The sequence below is a fragment of the Camelina sativa genome, chromosome 9 (assembly GCF_000633955.1).
Source record: "Camelina sativa cultivar DH55 chromosome 9, Cs, whole genome shotgun sequence".
Lineage (NCBI taxonomy): Eukaryota > Viridiplantae > Streptophyta > Magnoliopsida > Brassicales > Brassicaceae > Camelina > Camelina sativa.
The window spans coordinates 11,572,061-11,579,246 of NC_025693.1; the positions used below are offsets into that span (position 1 = coordinate 11,572,061).

Consider the following 7,186-nt stretch of genomic DNA (forward strand, 5'->3'; position numbering starts at 1 on the left):
TGCTAGAACAGAAGGAGACGTCGATGCTCGCGATTCCCAGGGAGAAGGAGACGCTTCACATTCCCAACCGCTGAGTGGACGTTTCCAATCCCCTACCTGATGCGCAACCCGATCCGTCACCCGAGGAGGCACTCGAGCACCCGATCGTGTAGACACCCGAGTTCGCTCCCCAAGCCCAATACCGAGTGCAACCCGCAGATCTCCTCGATGTAGAGACCTGTCTACGTCTGAGAGAACCGTCACTGATCCATTGGAGGTTGATTCAGACGCCGATGGAGGAGAACTGGGGGAGAACTAAACCTCCCAGTTGAGAAGCAGAGCTGCGGTTCCAAGGGGGAAGAGACCGGCTTCTGAAAAGGCTGAGAAGGTAGCCGAGAGAGCGGCAGAAGAAGAAGATCAAGATACTGAGGGTGAGAGCCCTGACAATGAAGAGGAGCAGAGAGAACACAGCCGGTTGGCGTCGCGAAGGCTGAAACAAAGAGAGGTGGAGACTCCGGCCAAACTCTTCAGGTCCTCCGCAAGATGAGCTTTGTTGGGACCTGCTACCCCCACCGCGAGACGATGAAACAGTTAGGGATCACTAGAGATGTCGAGTTTCTTTTCGACATGTGCCAGATGATGCGAGCCAACCTAGAGGCCTACGAGGAGGAGATGGTCCACTTCCTTGCCACGCTACGGTTACACTATTTTGAAGACCACCCGACCCTGCTACCCGATGGGAGGATCGGGTTCATCACCTTCTTCGTGCGTAACAAGGAATACCGGCTCACTTTCAAGGAGATGGAGGAGCTGTATGGTTTCAAGGCCGGTCATGGAGAAAACATGGAGGTAAACAAGAAATAGCTTAAATCCCTATGGCTCACAATAGGAGATAAGCTTCCCTACAAATCCACAAGCTCCAAGTCTGCCTAAATTAGGAGCCATGTTTTGAGGTACTTTCACAAGTCCCTAGATTGCACGTTATTTGCTAGGAAGGAAACTGGTAATGTGAACGATCATGAGCTTCAGCTGTTAGACATAGCCTTGTGTGGAATCCTGGATAGTGCTAGGGATGGTAGACCACTAGTAGGGGATATTGCGGATACCAGATTGGTCTTGTTTTTGCTTGATCAGTTCTTATATTTGAAATCCTGGGCCATGAAAACTGAGAGGCGAGAAGGATCTGGCGAGATCTCCATAGGAGGTTTAGTAACGCCAATTTTGGTAGCTTGTGAAGTACCCCTGAAAGGAGTGGTACATGAGCCGAGATGGTTAGATGTTGACTACCTCACATTGGCTATATTCTTGGCTTATGAGAAACCAAATGATAGGTTGCTCTTCAAGTTCGTTCATCCAGCGGTCGGAGCTACTCAAATGATCGTGCCCAACGTCGTGTTCACAAAAATCTGGCTAAGGGCAAACATAGACTTCATGCCACCATTGGAGGAGCTGTACAACCCTGAGGGGGAATCCGAAGCTGAGGAGAGAGAGCCAGCAGGGCAAAGACAGGGGGATGATTCGGAGGATTATGATTTTGAGGAGTATGTTTGCTCTCAAAAGCAACAAGTAGGGGTGAGAGAAGCTCACAAGAGGCTCGGGTGGTTGAAGAGGATGAACAAGTTCCTAGCAATGAAGGTGAAGGATCGTACCGGCACCGTGAAGGTGATGGGAGGACAGATCAGGGAGTTGCAAGACAAGGCAAGCTGTGCCTCAGCTCCCACTTCAGCATACGTACCCACATGGATGGGGAGGAGCGGACCACTAAGAGGACTCCGAGGTTTGGAACCTGCAGAGCCTCAATAGGGCGTTGTCTTACGAGCCACAAGCAGAGAAGTGTGCAACTAGACCTGATAGATCACGGAGAAGCCACTCAGATGNCGCAAGATGAGCTTTGTTGGGACCTGCTACCCCCACCGCGAGACGATGAAACAGTTAGGGATCACTAGAGATGTCGAGTTTCTTTTCGACATGTGCCAGATGATGCGAGCCAACCTAGAGGCCTACGAGGAGGAGATGGTCCACTTCCTTGCCACGCTACGGTTACACTATTTTGAAGACCACCCGACCCTGCTACCCGATGGGAGGATCGGGTTCATCACCTTCTTCGTGCGTAACAAGGAATACCGGCTCACTTTCAAGGAGATGGAGGAGCTGTATGGTTTCAAGGCCGGTCATGGAGAAAACATGGAGGTAAACAAGAAATAGCTTAAATCCCTATGGCTCACAATAGGAGATAAGCTTCCCTACAAATCCACAAGCTCCAAGTCTGCCTAAATTAGGAGCCATGTTTTGAGGTACTTTCACAAGTCCCTAGATTGCACGTTATTTGCTAGGAAGGAAACTGGTAATGTGAACGATCATGAGCTTCAGCTGTTAGACATAGCCTTGTGTGGAATCCTGGATAGTGCTAGGGATGGTAGACCACTAGTAGGGGATATTGCGGATACCAGATTGGTCTTGTTTTTGCTTGATCAGTTCTTATATTTGAAATCCTGGGCCATGAAAACTGAGAGGCGAGAAGGATCTGGCGAGATCTCCATAGGAGGTTTAGTAACGCCAATTTTGGTAGCTTGTGAAGTACCCCTGAAAGGAGTGGTACATGAGCCGAGATGGTTAGATGTTGACTACCTCACATTGGCTATATTCTTGGCTTATGAGAAACCAAATGATAGGTTGCTCTTCAAGTTCGTTCATCCAGCGGTCGGAGCTACTCAAATGATCGTGCCCAACGTCGTGTTCACAAAAATCTGGCTAAGGGCAAACATAGACTTCATGCCACCATTGGAGGAGCTGTACAACCCTGAGGGGGAATCCGAAGCTGAGGAGAGAGAGCCAGCAGGGCAAAGACAGGGGGATGATTCGGAGGATTATGATTTTGAGGAGTATGTTTGCTCTCAAAAGCAACAAGTAGGGGTGAGAGAAGCTCACAAGAGGCTCGGGTGGTTGAAGAGGATGAACAAGTTCCTAGCAATGAAGGTGAAGGATCGTACCGGCACCGTGAAGGTGATGGGAGGACAGATCAGGGAGTTGCAAGACAAGGCAAGCTGTGCCTCAGCTCCCACTTCAGCATACGTACCCACATGGATGGGGAGGAGCGGACCACTAAGAGGACTCCGAGGTTTGGAACCTGCAGAGCCTCAATAGGGCGTTGTCTTACGAGCCACAAGCAGAGAAGTGTGCAACTAGACCTGATAGATCACGGAGAAGCCACTCAGATGCCTATCAGACGCCTCACCCGACAGGGTACACGATGTCATACCCGATGCCTCCATCGAGCACACATTCGGGTGACCACTTGGGTCCTTTCCCTCAGACCTACCAAATTTCATATCCGATGCCGTACTCAATGCATCCTGCAAGCAGCTACATGAGTGACCATTCCGGACCTTTCCCACCATACCCATCATACTACCTGATGCCCTACCCGGTGAGCTACGCGATGCCTTACCCGATCAACCCCTCAGATGCTGGTCCGAGCAGGTCATACGTGCACATAACCGACCTTTCTGATGAGCGAATTCCTGCACCAGCTGAAGCCTACGATGATCCTGGGTACACTTTGGCAAGCATGGAGGCTGCCACAACCTCCTTCTTCACCAACCCATGAGGTACCACTTTCATCCAATCCATTGTTTATACAATTGCATTTTGTTTCATTTCCTTTGTGTGATTCTCATATTTCTTTTTCATACTTTTATTTACACAAGGGACTGTGTAATTTAAGTTTGGTTGAGGGTTTGAGAATATATTTAACATTGTGTTTTATTTTCTTATTTCAAATTTTTGCATATTAGTTTTATTCATTTGAGTCTACATCTATTTGCATAGGAAAACCCAAAATTTTTTGAAAAACTTAAAAAAAAAAAAAAAAAGAGTGTTCTTGTAGTTGCATTTACACTTTAGGATTGAGTCTAGATTGCTTCATATAGTTTTGTTGCATATGCATTTTAGGGGAAAATGATTAAAACCACCTTGTTTAAAGTTCAACCTTAGGATTGAAGTTATAGCCCTTAATCACAGTTCATTGTTGCTAGATCAATCTTTGAAAAAAAAAAGAAGGAAAAATCTTTGTTTAAAACCATGTGTCTTTTGTAAGCTTCTTCCACTTGTGTGAAACTTTCTTGAACATTGCATCATCTCTATATTATTGGACTTAACCTGAACTTAAATTATCTTGCTAATGAAATTTGAATGCTTGCTCATGGTAACTCTAAACTCAGGTTAACACTCTATTATTGCCAATCTTTTCGCTTAACCCAAAAAAACATTTCCCTACCCTTAAAACCCTAACCTTTTCTTTTAAGCCTTGTTGTGATTTTTTGAGTGAGGCCTTTTCATTTGTTGATGGTGCTATAGGTTGTGAAACCTTGAGAGTATTGAGATTGACAAAGAACTGGCTCTTGTTTTAGCTAAGTTTAGAATCATTTGGACTAGCTAATAGAATCGGTTTTGAAAGATAGATGGTTAGCATGTTTATTTGGGGTTGGGTTGAGGAATAAAAAAAAAAACTAAAGAAGAAAGTCCCTAAAGTTCAATTTAATTAGCTCTAAGGGCATCTCCATCAAAGGATCTAACCAAAATTTGTTAAAACATTTTTTATTCTTAATTTTAGAAAAAAGTGAAATTAAGAACTTATTAAGAAACTTTATTATTTCATGGGTCCATTGAAGGTTGTTAAATTTGGAGTTCTTAATTAAAATTTCTTGTTCTTGATTAAAAGAGATTTGTTTGCCTAATTCTGATTTTTCTTGTTCTTCACATAAGCTCCAATGCACTCAAATGAATTCCCCGCAGCATCAAAGATCTTCATTAGTTTATGGAGGAGTAGCTACATATATGGTGAGCTGTGACCACTACATTACTTCAAAGTCCCATAAACCAAATATCTTTGTGCAAAATTGCACACAGCTACTTAAAGTAGAGCAAACATGATGAATTACTTGGGGAGGAATCATGTTAGGAGGGGCCTGACCAGAGAACATTTGTTGTCCAATACTAGGACCACCCGGGGATACATTGGCATGCAGGAACCAACAAATGGCGGCATTGCAACTGGCCTCACTTGGGAGAATTGAGCCTGTTCACATCATGTAGAAAATCAGCAGCAGGAGATGGCAAATGAGATACAAATACTAGGATGTTGAATAACACAATTTATTTGCAGATATTGTTGGTCAGAGCTTATAACATGTCTATACCTGAAACCCATTGTGTATTTGAAGTCTCAAACACAACCGAAAACAGAGGAAAGAAACAGAACCGCAATGCCCATCAATCGTAAAGTTCTTGGCTGTTTCAGTAGGGTGATCTTGCATATGTTTTATACTTGGAAAGGCCTTGACCTGTTACCATAACAACTGAAACCAATCATGGAAATGCTCAAGGAAAAATTGAGTAATCTCAAAAAAGGCCAAACATTTTCAGAAAATTGTACCTTACTTGTCAAGACCAAGAACGATACAAAAAAAACACTTTCAAGCATCAATTATTGTTTCTGCTGCAATCAAATGGAAAAAATGAGGGAGGGATTATATTAACATACTTTCAAGCATCAAGTATTGTTCATACTTTCAACGGAAACAAAAAGACCAGCCAACCTAACAATCTCAGACTTTGACAACAAGTGAGAACCAAAATAATCAATCAATATGTCAGAAACAAGATTGTCTTTGGTCTGATCAACTTGAGCTGCATAATTGCTAAACGAACGCTCACTAGTAGTACAAATAGTTCTTGACATTGAGCCTGAACCAACCTGGTAAAGGATATACACAAGAACGGAGGAGACCACAATTAAGTATTGATTTCACATCAGCACACACATATATTAACATTCATCAAACACTTAAAAAGAATCAGATTCTTATTTTCAATCAAAAACAAGGTTTCTTATCATCAAACAAAGTATTCAATGCAAAGTATTCAAACAAACAAATTAATTTCAAATTCCCAAACAGCTATCATCATAATTTCGCTAGCATCAATTCCAATTTGTAGAACCATAAAATTCTTCTAACATCCATAAAATTCTAATTCATGTCGATCCAGAAGTGAAATCAAAGAGATCATTACCCAGCTTTTTTGATTATTTCACCTCTCAATTCTTCTCCTCTTCTCCAAAGCTTTTCCATTGAGCAATCCAGAGTGACGAAAGAGAGAGACAAGAGAGAGTATAACAAAACAAATAAAATAAAATAAAACAAAAATCTTTTTTCTCCCAGCCAATGAAAAGTTGACACACACGGGTTACTAAATGAATCTAAAACATCTTATATAACGATCGATGCTTATTAAAATTAAGCTGGTTGCATCATTTTTATTCTGTTTTATTATTAGCAAATTTATAAGAAACTTATAAGATGCATTGATGGAGATGACCTAAGTGTCTAAGTAAAAAAAAAATGTGAAAAGTATTGCTATAGTCTCCTAGAAAAAAAAAAGAAAAAACAAATAATATATATAGGAGTATAGCAAAGAAAAAAAATTGTTATAAAATAGAGCTAGATGTTCAAAGTTAAAACCTACCTTAGGGATTGTTAAAAAAAAAAAGAGGAGTTAAAATCAAGGTTGTAGGCAGTTTTATTCTAAGGTGTTGGATATAAAGAAAATGAATGAGAAAATGGTAGATTATCAAGAGCTAAGCTTTGTATGGCCAAATTGTTCTCATTCTTAGATAGTTTTCACAACTGTCTAGCATTCTTTCTTTTTGAGAGTAAGCCACCCAAAGATTTAGTTTGAAACCTACCTACCAAAAAACCTTACCCTTGAAACCGATTGAGCTTGATTCACTTTCCATTTGCAAGAATTCGCCATACACTTTAATGAATGTGAAAGAGATGTTCTTTGAAATCGCAAGTCTTTACTGTTAGTTGGAGGATGAACTAGATCGATGCATGGTGATAAGCATAGAAAAATATTTGTAATTATGTCGATTAATCTTAGCACCGTTAAACTATCTTTAAGAACTATAGCTTGAATCCTTGGCTTAAACTAAAAGGTTATGAGTCCCCATTTTCAAACCTCATCCTCCTACTTTCTTGCTAGGGAACTAGCAAGATATAAGTTTGGAGGTGTGATAACTCTCTAATTTACATGTTTTAGACACCCTTTTTGTCCATATTTTGCATTCTATATACCGCAACCTTAGCATTTTTAGGTCCTTAACTGTAGGAATTTGCATTTAGGCCATTTAGGGTGCTGCATTGTT

General features: G+C 41.7%; 1 long non-coding RNA gene across 2 annotated transcripts; it reads right to left on the minus strand.

Annotated features, from left to right (window-relative positions):
- On the minus strand, positions 4,750-6,129 carry LOC104710845. Of its 2 annotated transcripts, none has more exons than XR_755099.1 (4): positions 6,052-6,129; positions 5,414-5,476; positions 5,178-5,321; positions 4,750-5,056 (listed from the first exon to the last, which is right to left on the minus strand). It is a non-coding gene; the product is annotated as an uncharacterized LOC104710845 (long non-coding RNA). The 2 variants fall into 2 exon arrangements; XR_002033445.1 differs by having other exon boundaries at positions 5,414-5,473; positions 6,052-6,123.